Raw genomic sequence first — 15186 nt, forward strand, 5'->3', positions numbered from 1 at the left:
GTTTATTTAAACGCTTTGTGTCGTTTCAGTGCACGTTAGCAGCTAGCATTGTGTTGTATAACAAATAAGAAGACATAGGAAAATGTCCCGTTAAATCAACTCTGTCTGAACTCTGTGTGACACATCCTGCATCTGGATTAATCGGAGAATGGTGGCACAAAAAAATTAAATGATCTTACGTTGTTTGACAGCTTTCCCTGTTTATGCAACACATACATCTGTGCAAACATTGTTGTACATGATCTTGATGTGACCTCAATAAGGTGTTTTTGTTTACTAGTTTCCACATGGATTACAGCTCCTGTAGCACTATTAAAATGGATTATTTGAAAAATCACAGATGGATAAGCAGCAGTTAAATGGCATCACACATTATTTGTCGCTCCCCGGCACATATTTTTTCTGAAAACAAGGTCCCATGGGGGTCCACCGGAAGTGAAGGGACTTTGCCTCCCTATTCCGTTTTCCAAACTGCGAATGTTAAAAAAAATGATGTACAGTGTATCACCATCCAGTAAAAGTGCTTGGCAGCATCCGTACTCTTTATACCCGCCCCAAGTTAACGCGTGTATCGCTCCCAAGTTAACAACAGCTGGGCTACTTGCACTGCCGTGCATGTTAAGGAAAGCGTGAATGAGTGTGTAGGAGCGCAGCGAGCGAGACAAGGTCGGAATTAACATCAATTAACATAAATTATAGACCTCCCGTTTCAATTTTTCATCAGCACGTACTTCATTCTTCACGATACTTCACTCTCACTGGCTCCATCTTACTGTAATCCCCCCCCCATCTCTCTCTCTTTCTCTCTCTCTCTCTCTCTTTCTTTCCTCTGACCTTCGCTCTTTCACTTTCTCTCCTGCATCTTCTCTCTCTCTCTGACCCTATCACGCTTTCCTTCCCTCCCACCATCCATCACTCTCTTCATATCTAATTCCATTTGATGGACTGATGGATGTTTCCATTGACCTCATTAGGCCTGGCCTATGAGTCAGTAATGGCTGTTGTGTGTGTGTGTGTGTGTGTGTGTGTGTGTGTGTGTGCGTGTGTGTGTGCGTGCGTGCGTGCGTGCGTGTGCGTGCGTGCCATGTAGTATATGGTATGGATGTGTTTATGTGTTCTTATTCGTCTCATCACTGCAGAGATTAGCACACGCATCGTTTCTTTCCCCCTGAGAGGTTGATCCACTTCTTAACATTAGAATAACTCTCCTGCAAAGCAGCCTTTCTTTGACAGCACACTGTTGTACTGTATTTCCGGTGGAACAGGATTATAAAATAATCACTAAGTTGCAAGATTCTTAAGAGCACTTCACTGATTTAGCATTGCACTCCTCTAACATTGGGCTTTCCCCTCGGCATTACAACAGCGTCACTCTATGTAACATTAAATACTGTTTGCATTTTCTTCACCGCCCATTCATTTGCTTTAGTGATATACTGTAAATGCAGCTTCTTTGAGCTTGTTCGCAGGAAACTGCAGCCTACAGCAGCAACCACACAGTGTTTGCAGTGGGAAAACAAAGTAGGGAGTTAAAAGTAGGGCTGGGTATTATTACTACGCTGAACAGCCAATCACAAGCATTATTGGATCTTGGTAGGAGCATGCTGCATGCTTATTGGCTCACTGACGCTGATGAGAGTTACTCCTCAAAGGTGCACTGTGTAGTGTTTTAAGTATTTTATTAGCTAAAATCAATGTCTTCATTCATAAATATGTCCTCATTGGTGTAAAATGTCCTCTGCCAATGATCTGACTTATCCTCGTAAGAGAAGAATTTCTTATCTGTATTTACATCGGACGGGCAAGTCCAAGGAGGCTTCCATGTCGTTTCTGAAAAACTCTAATGGCTGAGAGGGACATAGAGCACTAGCCTACCTGTCTAGCTAATCCACAACGTGTTTTCATTCAGAGCCAGGGTCACGTGACTGAAACCAGCTGAGACGGAGAAGGAGATCAGTGAGAGGCACTGGTCACCGCCCCGGCAACTTTGAAAGCCTGCACTGTACTTTAGTTCATAACGGAGACTCATACTTATGCCGAGCCACAGGAGAAGGAATCTTCGTCGCCAAAAATGCGAAAAAGGGAATTATAGCTTCTTGGTACATAACGGCTACCGTATTTGCAACACACATTTGAAAAAGCGAGGCGCTAGAGAGCACTATTCGTTTGAATGGAAAATACAATTTCACCGCTAGATGGGAGAAATTCCTACACAGTGTACCTTTTAAGTTATGGATTGGAATTGGGTATTGAATGGCTAAGGCATTTTTCAATACTCGATACCTAGTTAAAAGAGGCTAAAAGAAGGTAAAAACATATTGTTAGTGGGCTTTGGTGCCAACTCTTTTACATTACACAAAGTCATGTGACATAGTGTTCGTACAGCAGTAGCTCCGTCCCTGGGGACTTAGTGTAGCTGAGAGGTCCCAGTTAACCTTCTGGGCACTGCCAAGGTGCCCTTAAGCAAGTCAGAGAACCCCCCAACTGCTCAGGGGGTGCCTGACTATGGGCAGAAATCTCTCCAACTGCACGTTTATAGATCCTATGTGTGTTAAATAACGAGGGATAAAAAAATGTAATCTCTCCCCGGGGATTAATAAAGTAATTCATCTCCTTTTTATGTATAAATTAAAAGATATGAATGCCACATTAAAGGGAAAACATAGCACTATTGTACAACATTTGTAGTGAGTTTGCCAAGTGTTTCTCAAGCTCTGGTCCCCTGTGCGGAGGGCACGTGAAGTTCTGTGATCATCAGACATCATTAGGTGGTTAACCAGCATTAATCAGGATTGAATGTTGCCCGGTTGTTACTTATTGATTCGACACATTAACATTGATTCCCCTTGGATACAAGTCAGAGACTACACATTAAACACTGGCTGGAGAAACTGCTGCATCCAGCAAATTGGCAACATTGTTGAAATTGTTTCCCATGTAGATTAAATGGCATTTTGAGAGGATTTTACATATCCAAGATCTAGTCCATACATACACAGGTAATTTTGTATTGTATTTTTGAGTTTTCTCAATTCTCTTTGTGCTGTTAAAAGCATGCCAAACCAACAGGCAGTGATGTAACCCTAAAGCCACGTTGGCCAATCACGCAAAGAAGATGATGATGTTGGCCAATCAGAAGCCTGAAAAAACAATAACTACGTATTGCAACGGTGCATCGATTGCTCCGTAGCGCATTTGGATGCGTCTGTTCCTCCACATATTGAAAGAGTGGCTTGTGGCTCGGAGGTATAGTGGTCTCACCATAACCATAAGGTTGGCGGGTCAATCCCAGGCTCCTCCGTCCACATGTCAAAGTGTCCCTGAGCAAAAAACACTGAACCCCAAGTTGCTCCCCGGATGACGTACTGTATGTCTAGCTGTCCACTGCTCCTAATACTTAGGATGGGTTAAAAATGCAGAGATTGAATTTCACTACGAATTGTACAATGCATTTGGGCGCGTCTGTTCCTCTATATAGTGAAAGAGTAACTGTACAAGTCCTGTTAGAGGTTAGAATAGCACTATTTGGCAGGAAAATGTCGCCTCATTTGTGACGCCTCACAAAGACAGACAACAGTGCAGTGTGACATTACGAAACAAAAACTGTTTTCTACACATCGACTCTGAAAACAGAGTTTCTGAACATCTTCACTACTGGAAGGAGTTTGCCAAAAGATACATTTTTAGGAACCTAAAAGGCAGTTTGCTTGGACAAAAGTCCAAAACACATAGAAGAAGCTACATTTAAAAAATAATACCTGTGTACGCGTGGACTAGGTCTAAGAATTGTAGAACTGAGTCAACACCCAGATCACCATGACATCCAGATTGAGTTCAAGTTTATGCTGTGGTCGAACATTTGCAAACTGTTTTCTCTCCAAGGTTATTATAGTTTTGCATTTTTCATTAGTTTTTATTTTTATTTCGTTTTGACTTTTTGTTTTCAAATTCAGTTTAGTTTTAATTAGTTTTTAAACCGGGTTTGCTAGTTTAGTTTAGTTTTTATTTTTTTGAAAATGCTTAGTTTTAGTTTAGTTTTTATTAGTTTTAGTCTTATTTTGTAATATGGGTTATTTGTCGGGGGATTCAAAAATATCAGAAACAGTATTGTGTAATAATAACTCAACAAAAGCATCATACAATTTTAGAAATATGTATTCACATGTATTCAACAATAACACCAGTAAATAAAATGTAGCCTACATATGGTCATAAATATGTCAACAGTCTACACAAGACGCAGTATGTGCAAAATGTGTAAGTGAGTGATGTGTAAGTGGCAAACCTTTTTGAAGTCAGTCGACTCACACAGTTGTGTAGACATCCCAGTATCAATCCACATATTAACCCACGCTTCCTCCCGCTTTTGGTGTTCCTGCGTATTTACTAACCAGCAGCTGTCAGGTCGCCGGTGAAAGCCTTCCTGTAGTGTTCTCTGTCCTGCTGTTGTCTCTGTCATGCTGCCTGGCCCTGTATCCATACATCCATGCCCTGTACCCATACATCCATGCCCTGTATCCATACATCCATGCCCTGTACCCATACATCCATGCCCTGTACCCATACATCCATGCCCTGTATCCATACATCCATGCCCTGTACCCATACATCCATGCCCTGTACCCATACATCCATGCCCTGTACCCATACATCCATGCCCTGTATCCATACATCCATGCCCTGTACCCATACATCCATGCCCTGTACCCATACATCCATGCCCTGTATCCATACATCCATGCCCTGTACCCATACATCCATGCCCTGTATCCATACATCCATGCCCTGTATCCATACAACCATGCCCTGTACCCATACATCCATGCCCTGTATCCATACATCCATGCCCTGTATCCATACATCCATGCCCTGTACCCATAAATCCATGCCCTGTATCCATACATCCATGCCCTGTATCCATACAACCATGCCCTGTACCCATACATCCATGCCCTGTACCCATACATCCATGCCCTGTATCCATACATCCATGCCCTGTACCCATATATCCATGCCCTGTATCCATACATCCATGCCCTGTATCCATACATCCATGCCCTGTATCCATACATCCATGCCTGTAACGTTACCGGGGTTAGCTTCTGTTTCGGGGAAAGGGGGCTTTTCTTTCTCCTTTACCTTGTTAAGGTAAGCTAGGTTAGCCTCCTAGCTTGTGTGCGCTTCTCAAATGTACTTTCAAATTCGTGGGATTTTTCCCTGTAATAAATTATATATATATTATATTTTACCACCTTCCACTGCAAGGCGCTTTTTATCTGACACAGTCATAATCCAATAGGACTGCCGCTTTCTTCCGACTTTCGGTACCACTATGATGCCAGGCGAGAGGCACGGAGCCACGGACATGTTGTGTTCAATTTGACGTGGAATGTCGGGATTTCTGGGTTCCCAGTCGGAAACTACATGTATACGGGAAATATCATGGTTGGAGAGATATAACGTTATTTGCTCTATGAAAGATCAACAAAGACGAAAACTAAGGACATTTACTCGATAATTTTATTTTATTTTAGTTAGTTTTGCAAACAGACATTACAGTTTTAGTTTAGTTATCGTTTTTTTGTAATGCCTCGTTTTTATTTTTATTTCAGTTAACGACAATGTTTTTTCCCACCGAGTTTTCGTTATTTCGTTCGTTTTCGTTAACGATTATAACCTTGTTTCTCTCTACTTATTCTTTTTGGACATTTGTTTAAGGTGCATTGGTGGTAGGGCTGAACGATTAATTGCATTTGCAATAATATCGCAATATGTTAAATAGCGATTTCCTAATCGCAAAGGCTGTGATTGCACTCCGCAGAGAAAACATCAACTTGGCACGCTAACGCTACGCCGTACTTTGAGCAGATTTCTGTCATTCAAACAACTCTGAGTTGGACAGTTTTTTTGTGATAGTTGCCGGCAAAAATCCTTGATTATGCGCCACGTTTTCTTAAAAAATGCGATCGAATATGCGGGATACTTATGCAATTTTATGCGATGAAATTGCGGGAACTTTGCACTTTGCAAATTGCGTTTTCATCATGGCTTCATCGCAGGGTTTGCAGCTTTTCGATGATGTTCACATCGCGTAATTACATCACTTCATAACGTTACTTCATAACGTCACTTCATAAGTCACTTCATAACGTCACTTCATAACGTCACTTCATAACGTCACTTCATAACGTCACTTCATAACGTCACTTCATAACGTCACTTCATAATGTTCCAAAAGGCAACAGGGGAAAATGGCTGCTCTTGTGTGAAGTAAACGCAAAATGTTTCAACTTTCTGCTAAGATATATGTGACTTTTTTGCAACGAAAATGCGGGGATTATGAAATCCTACAAGCCCTGCATATTTTGCGCGGAAATCGGTAATTTATGCGGCGAAAGTGCGGCGTATTTGAAAAAATGCGGCCCCCGCATAAATATGCGGAATTTGGCTGATTATGCAATGAATTATCCGATCGCATAATCATGTTTTTCTGGAGGGAATGGTTGGAGGAAGGGGTAACAACCAGACTCTGATAAATGACGTTCGGGGAGCTTTCACAGCAGCGTGGCTGCGTTGTTTCAACGGTTTTATTAGTACAGTTAATCCCACAGCAAGACCAGCAGCAGCATGCTACTGCTAACGTAACCATAGCCTCTCTGAGCAAGTGCAACGTTGACGCTGTCATGCACACGGCACGCAACTTCATGAGGGGGAAGGGCTGGAGGCAGCTCCTCTGTGTGCACTGTAAAAAATACACCGTTGTATATACTGTATATTTTTTACTTATTTAACTGTCTATAAAGTTCAAAGACAGTGTTTTAAATGTGCAATCAATTAAATAATCTAAACACTACTAAGTGTAGTAAAGCCACATATTTGTTTTTATATTTCTGTAATCTGCACTTTAGTTTGTGTGATTTGTTTCTGACTTTCATATGAATGTTTACACCAACAAGTAGTTAAATAAAAGATGTCATTCATATAAATTCATGCATCACCTAATTTAATCCTCCTGGCCTCCAGGAAAGAACGATTTGTTGAATCTATCTAATCGTGTGTTGTTCATACTATACAATGATTTACAGAAGACAAAGAGCTTAAAAAATAGTCGCATATTAAATCGCAATCGCAATATTGGTGAAAAAAAAAATCGCAATTAGATTATTTTCCAAAATCGTTCAGCCCTAATTGGCGGCATCAGGAGTCACTGTGCACGTTCATGTCAACAGTTTAAACTGTTAAAATCTCATCTCTGCTTTGTGCATTTTTTGACAGTTGGCACAATGAAGTAGCACTTAGTTCGGAGAGCTGTTACAGATATCCGACATGTTAAAGAGCCCACCAGAGAGAGTCAGCCTCTGTTTTCGTGTTAATCGGCCCCGTGCTGATTGTCTCATTAACAACTTCAAAGCAGATTGTCACCATGGCTTTTTGTCGACGAATGCTCCGCTCGTCTCCGGTCTGCCTCGAGAAAATGACGACAGAAGTTAACTTGGGATCAGATTGTTTCGTCACAGTTTCATGGGGAGCGTGCCTATGTTCCCACAGCTCTAAGAATTTTTTTTTCACAGAAATTTATGCCCTATGTCCCCACAGCCCTATGTTCCCACATTTCTAAGATTGTTTTTCAAAATTAGGCCCTATGTTCCCACATTTCCTTTTTCATAAATTTGTATCAGATTTTATCCCCCTAACCCTAACTCCTAACCCTAAAAAATTTTGTGGGAGGATAGGACTTAAATTAAATTGAAGGGAAATGTAGGAACACAAGACCTAATTTTGAAAATGTCCTAGAAATGTGGGAACATAGGGCTGTGGGAACACAGTACCTAATTTTAAGGACAATGTTAGAAATGTGGGAACATAGGGCCGTGGGACCATCGGGCTGTGGGAACATAGGGGCTAACCCCAGTTTGATGTTACCTTTGTGCCTAAATCGTCGATCTGAATTTGCATAAAAATCGACCTGAACGCTATCCATTTATTTCATGTGTATGAATGAAGACGCCTCATTCATTCGGATGTGATATCACACACATTCACACACACAGCCACATGTCCTCCTCTCTGTCTCTGACTCACACTCACGCACAGCTCTGTATTTTACAGACCGACACACATGAAGAGTCAGCCTCGTGAGGATTTTTTTAGGCTCGCGTGACAGTCGAAGGTGTGTTCAACCTATTTGTGCTCATTCAGTAGACAGGCGACTCGCTCTGTGTCTGCTGCCTCGCTGCGGGCTTCGTTTGTCCTAGCTCTATCCCGCTGTGTGTGTGTGTGTGTGTGTTTGTGTGTGTGTGTGTGTGTGTGTGTGTGTGTGTGTGTGTGAGAGCGTGTGCCTGTGCATACAAGAATGAGGTGCAAATGTGTGTGCGTTTGTCACAGCCAGAAACAGTTTGTGAAGGCCAAGAGTTGTTTTATTTATATGTATGGCTGTTTGTCCACAGGCTAAGCTTCATGACATATGCAGTTACGTTGGGAGATTCCACTGAGAAGCAATGTCCGTTTGGCTCTTCCAGTGAATTAAAAACAAATCAAGTTGCATTGAAGCACAAATTGTAGGAAAATATAATGTCGTCACGAACAATCCCTGCTCGTTGATTTGTTATATTATATGCAGTTGTATGAACAGTATAGCAAAGTCTGACCGAATACAAAAGTTGTAGTCTCATTATGAATATCTTTTATTTCGCCCAACCCTGATATGCAGCATTGAAGTGCTTTTGTTTGTGTGTATAGTTGCGTGCGAGTGGCATTGACAGCAGTTTGGAGCAGATGGGTATTACAGCGACGACTCCAATCGTCTCTGTAACTTCTTAAGAGATAAACATCATCGGTGGGACTACACAGTTTGTTTTATTTGCCAAATTTTGATTATTAAAAAAAGAAGCAGACGGAGTCAAACGTTTGCAGGGCACATTGTAAAGATCAAAGCCCTGTCAGCAGTGTCCAAAATCTACTTTTTGACTCACCTGGGCGGGTAGATAAAAAGAAAATCCAAGTACATTTTTTACCGGCCCAAATATTAAATTGTGTGTTTTTTTTGTAACATACATCTCAAAACTTTCTGGTTTGGGTAAGTCCTGCTGGTTTATCTTAGAGTTTAGATTCTCTGCCCGAGCCTGAAGTCGGGCCAGGTCGGGCCGGGCTGGGCTGGGCCGGGCCGGGCAGGGCAGGGCAGAAAGCTATGCCTCTCCAGCTTCTCCCGTAGCTCTGGGTGGATGTCCTGCACTGACTTGAGCGGAAGGTAAATCGTGTCTCCCCCATCTGTAGCAGCTGTCTTCGATAATTGCGCAACCAGGCCAGATTGTTTCAGATATCACACGAGTCCTTTAGCAGCAGATATGATCCTATATCCGGCGTGTTGTCGGCCAGTGCGTCAGCATGCAGACCGTGGCGAAGGACAGTATTAATTAGGTGATCGAGACAAGAAAGTCTCCTATATGGTTCCAGGGCTTTGATTATGTTGCTGCCCTGATCTGTTACCCTCAGGTAAAAGGAATTGTAGTTGAGAACGTCAGTTATAACGGCCCACGTGTTAAAGAATTGTCGGGTTTAAATTGAGCTCGGGCTCATAATTGCAGTTAATGTGTCAGGCCGGGCCGGGCTCGGACACAACGTACACGGGCTCGGGTGGGGTCGGGCTTGATTTTTTTGGGCCCGATCTAAGCTTTAGTTTATCTTCTGTTTTCATCGTTATTTCTTTTGAAAGGCTTGGTTGTTGATGTAGCTACAAAACCTCTGCTGCATGGGTGACTTTAGACCCTTTTAGGGGGGCTCAAGCATCTCAGCCCCCCCCTAAAAATTATAATAATAAAAAACTTTTTTTTTAAATTAATGTTAGTGCTTCAAGTGAAAGTTTTTGCTCATTGAAGGTTGACCCAAGTTACCTGTGATTGTTTGATTGCACTAGCACACGTACTTAATCGATGCATTCTCACAAACGGGTTTGTATGATATTGTAAGAAAACTTATGCACAACAATTCTGATGACATTTCACGAAATTACAGCGACCACCGACCGATCACGTGGGGAAGCTCAGCCGTTAAGTTTAGCCGTCTTTACATTTAATTTTCGCCAAGAAAAGGTGACTCTGAGCCGGGTACAGAGCACCGTTAGGGGACGGCCGTTTCAGCGTCCGTTACTGTTGAGTTTAGCAGAGAAAAGGTGACCGTCCTGTGGCGGAGACAGTTAAGTTTAGACACCAAAATGACTAGTTAAAACATTGTGGTTTGGGTTAAAACTGCGGTCCCCTTTAAGTAGTACTCCCGGGACATGAACACCTGTTTCCTGGGTGAAAGTCTTGTGTTTTCTCCTTAACTTCTCCAGGACATGAACACCTGTTTCCTGGGTGAAAGTCTTGTGTTTTCTCCTTAACTTCTTCAGGACATGAACACCTGTTTCCTGGGTGAAAGTCTTGTGTTTTCTCCTTAACTTCTTCAGGACATGAACACCTGTTTCCTGGGTGAAAGTCTTGTGTTTTCTCCTTAACTTCTCCAGGACATGAACACCTGTTTCCTGGGTGAAAGTCTTGTGTTTTCTCCTTAACTTCTTCAGGACATGAACACCTGTTTCCTGGGTGAAAGTCTTGTGTTTTCTCCTTAACTTCTTCAGGACATGAACACCTGTTTCCTGGGTGAAAGTCTTGTGTTTTCTCCTTAACTTCTTCAGGACATGAACACCTGTTTCCTGGGTGAAAGTCTTGTGTTTTCTCCTTAACTTCTTCAGGACATGAACACCTATTTCCTGGGTGAAAGTCTTGTCTTTTCTCTTTAACTTCTTCCGGGACATGAACTCCACTCACGCCCTTGAAAGCCCTGTGTTTTAGGGCCCAAGAATCCACCCCAACCTCCTTCCTTTGTGGCTCTTTGCGCTCTTATACAGCGGCAGTCAATGGGGTGCTGACAGTAATACATTTGTGGAATATCAATATCAAAAATTGAAATCCCAAACTATTAATACATTGTTCTGATACCTTCACTAAAGTGGATTGTGAGATTGTCAGGTCACTGGTCCACATAAAGCAGAAGCCGAAATAACGTTCAAAACATGCAGGGACTTTAGTGTGGTGCCATTCAGACTTCCATCAGGCCAAAGAGGACAGATAGTTTCAAACTTATTGATTTTAGAGTTCGGTTAGATGGACATCACTCTAACATCAGGCACATTAAAGGCGTAATGGCTCTGAGGGCGGGGTAAAGTGGCCCCCTGTGCTCATTAAAGGACAATATAAAACATGACCATAAAGAAGAATAGTACATAATTTATGCCTAAGCTATCTGTTTTAAAGCCATGGCCTTTTGTTTTGAAGAACCATTCCCTGGATGAACGATGAGTTGCTGATTCACGCTGTTAGCTGACTTGACTGTGACCGCTAAGCCAGCGGCTCACAATCAATGAGACGTGTAACCCGACACCCGTCCATTCCCCTGAGGAGCGTAACGCAGCTGTGGTGCCTTTGTGGGTACGAAGGACACATGAAAGGTGACATCATTGAGCTGAGCTGGCTTTTTTTCCCTGGGATGACACAGCACGGTGAGACGGCAGACTATAATATGTAACAATGTGGAGATGAAGGCACGTTAACGAGGGAAGTAGAGCAGTCAGACTCGCAGTCAGCACTGTCTCTGATGTTAGACACAGAGGAGGAGCACTTATTTTAATACTGTGTCAACTTTGAAAAATGTATTCACTGCAATTAGCTGCCACTTCAAGACAAGGACGGATTAATAGGAACACTAGTTATAAAACTTTAACTACACCCATCGTATCAGCTAAATCATTAAGTGGGGCTCCATTTCGATTCAAGACTAGTCATTTACCTCAACTGGAAGAAGAAGAATCTGCCATTTTCTGTGAGAGAGAGAGAGAGAGAGAGAGAGAGAGAGAGCCCTGATACATCAGTGGGAGAAGCAAGGTCTTGTTTTTGAACCCACTCTGCTCTGATTGTTCAGCGTTTCCGGGTCCTCAGCAGCTGCGCTGTCTGAGTCTCTGCACTGTCATTGCGGCCGGGGTTATGACTGTAACGGCACTGTAGCGGCACTTTCTACCTATATAGAGTACAGTTGTGACATCACAACCCTACAAAAGTCCAGATGGCTCGTTTTAAGGCAGTTTCTGAAAAACAGGCTGTACGCATTTCTCTGCGGATTGAGCGTTTTGATACTTTCACAGTATTCATATGGCACCTCGACCTGTTTCAATATAAAAGAGACATGAAAATCTCCCTTTTTACAATATGTGAGCTTGAACAGACAAAATGGCCTCATGGTGGCATCCTCAAAAGGCTCATGTCTTGGCTAATCAAAGACCGTCCTTACTATGTCCTACTGCATGTCGGTGGAAAATTGGTTCAACAGTTTACCCAAATAAACTTCTGGTGTTGAGAATTTAACATTTTTTTGACCACAGGAGATGGATTAGAGTGAAATACAAACTTTATTTTTTTAATTACTTTGATATTGAGTTGAAGTGTTGTCTTTTCCTGGTTTTAAAGGCTGCATTACAGTAGAGTGATGTCATTTTCTGAACACACCAGACTGTTCTAGCTGTTCTATTATTTGCCTTTACCCACTTATTATATCAACATAACTGATGATTATTTATCAAAAATCTCATTGTGTGCATATTTTGTGAACGCACTAATTGTCAACCCTACAATATCATCACAATATCGATATCAAGGTATTTGGTCAAACATATCGGGATATTTGATTTTCTCCATATTGCCCAGCTCTAGTGAACTATATTTGGCAAAATGCAAAGCAACAAAGCAAGTTTCAGCATTGAAATTGCTTTATTTCTGCCCTGTTTAAAGAATTATTTTATTGTATTTTTGGCCATTAAGGGCCAGCCAACAGGCAGTTGATTGATGGTGCTGTTGCTCCTCTACACATCCGGCGCACATGGAGCAACACTGGTCTTTATTTAGAGTCATGTGTCTGGCCACCCACCATTCACTCTTCTTTCAGCTCTATTTGCCGGTTAATTATGTGTGTCTGCTGTTTGTGTCCACTGGGTTTATCAGAGCTTTTTCCAGAGAAGTTTCCTGTTACTGCTGGAAACAAGGTTGACGAGAGCAGGAAAAGTGACCCAACACAGTAAAGTTGTGGGCCGAAAAAAAACAAATCAATAAGCTGAAAGAGGCTAAAACGCTCCGTAGAGCTGCGAGGAACTGCAGAGTCGTTCAGGTGATCATTCTTTGTGGGTTTGTCTCTACAACCGACGCTTTTCTCATTGTGGATTCATCCATCAAGAATATAGAGCATCTTTAATGTGAGAAGGAGAGAAGTTGATGGGTTCACGTATGAGAATTCAGTGAAGCTAACAAATGAACACACACAGTCAAAAGAGCCGAGTATAGTAGAAGCCTTGAGACAGCTGGAGACAAAGACAGGTGTGTGTGTGTTTGTGTATGTGTGTGTACAGTGATATGTCTTTTTTTTTTTTGTTTTCCGCGAGCGTGTGACTGGTGTGCATTACAAGGTTTAGTTAAATGTCTCAGCAGGCCTCGGTGCACCCTGGGAGGTCTAAACCTGCTGAATCAGGAGAGCGACGGTGTGTGGTGGGTGGTTTTTGAATTTGCTCTCCATGTCTCTCTCTCTGGCAATCTTTAAATTCTTTCTGTACTCGGACAGAGACGGAACAGACATCTTCCCGCACACCTTCTAACCAGCATACTCTCCGACAGGCGACCAGTTAATGTAGAAGTATTGAAGCTTTTTTTGTCAAATTTTGCAATAAAATGTTATTTATCTCCAGCACATTTGACCCAACACCAAAATCGAATAACTTTTTAGACCAGTTCCTTCATTTGGTCTTTGAAACATAAGGTAACACTTTACTTGAAGGTATCGACATAATCGTGACATGACACTGTCATAACTATGACATGACACTGTCATTAACGTGTCATAAACGTTATAAACAAGTCATAAACGTTTAGGATTTCTGTCATTCAGTGTCATTGGGTTTTTGTCATGACAAGTTGACATTGTTTGGGTTGTCTCGATTATGACAACTTGACATTAACCAGGATGACATTACCAGAAGATGTCTTTGTCATGACAACTTGACATTAACCAGGATGACATTACCAGATGTCTTTGTCATGACAACTTGACATTACATTTCTTTGGAGTGTCCTTATTAAGACAACTTGACATTAAACAGGATGACATGTCAAGTTGTCATGACAAAGACATCCTCTGGTAATGTCACTTTGATTAATGTCAAGTTGTCATAATCAAGACAACCCAAACAATGTCAACTTGTCATGACAAAAACCCAATGACACTTAATGCAGGGCTCGACATAAGCAATGGCCCGATGGCCCGTGGCCAGTAAAAACGTATGTTGGGCTAGTTGATTGGCCAGTCACGGGCCAGTGACTGTGGCTCTGTCTGCTGCATCAGCAAACGTCATACAGAGTGGCGCGAAGCGTGTGAATGTTAGCTAACATTTCACATTTTCACCTCAGGTAATTTATAACCAATTCATTTGAATACAAGCTGTCTTAACGACCCATCCTCTCTGCTGGAGCGGTAAACCTATGGATGTATTATAAGACCAAAACAGATACATGTGGCTACTTAATAAAGTACGTGAATGACGCCGCGTTCTTCATTCTTGATGATGTTGCCGGTTGTATTATTTTGCAACAGCAAAAATTCAAATTAGGCATACAGGACGAATGCTAGCCTGCTTATCAATCCATTCATCATTAAAGCTGTTGTTTTCCACAACTTTTGGCTTCAGGCTCTTTGACAGTGACATGTTTACCTGACAACAGGCCTTACTTTCTGCAAGCATTTTCCACCAATCAGGACACTGATTATGTTTCAGTAATCAAGACCTTAACCATCACTCCTCAGTGAACTGCCCCCTAATCTGAGATCATTTTCTAGTTAAGTAGCCTATCTAGTTATCATTATGGATTTTCCATGGATTTTTTTTAATGTTGAGCCCTGCTTAATGACAGAAGTTGTAAACGTTTATGACTTGTTTATAACGTTTATGACACGTTCACGACAGTGTCATGTCATAGTTATGACAGTGTCATGTCACGATTATGTTGATACCTTCAAGTAGCGTGTTACCTTATGTTTCAGTTGTTTACTATTTCGTAACAAATGTAGTGTGTGACAGCGTGAGGGATCGGTTGGCCAACTGGCTCCACACACACA

At 42.0% G+C, this 15186-nt stretch overlaps 1 long non-coding RNA gene across 1 annotated transcript; it reads right to left on the reverse strand.

Annotated features, from left to right (window-relative positions):
* Positions 1 to 1338: 1338 nt before the first annotated feature.
* Positions 1339 to 14976, reverse strand: LOC116052804. The gene is made up of 3 exons (XR_004105652.2): positions 14744 to 14976; positions 9917 to 9921; positions 1339 to 1350 (listed from the first exon to the last, which is right to left on the reverse strand). It is a non-coding gene; the product is annotated as an uncharacterized LOC116052804 (long non-coding RNA).
* Positions 14977 to 15186: the final 210 nt, after the last annotated feature.

This window comes from Sander lucioperca, chromosome 6 (genome assembly GCF_008315115.2).
Source record: "Sander lucioperca isolate FBNREF2018 chromosome 6, SLUC_FBN_1.2, whole genome shotgun sequence".
Classification (NCBI taxonomy): Eukaryota; Metazoa; Chordata; class Actinopteri; order Perciformes; family Percidae; genus Sander; species Sander lucioperca.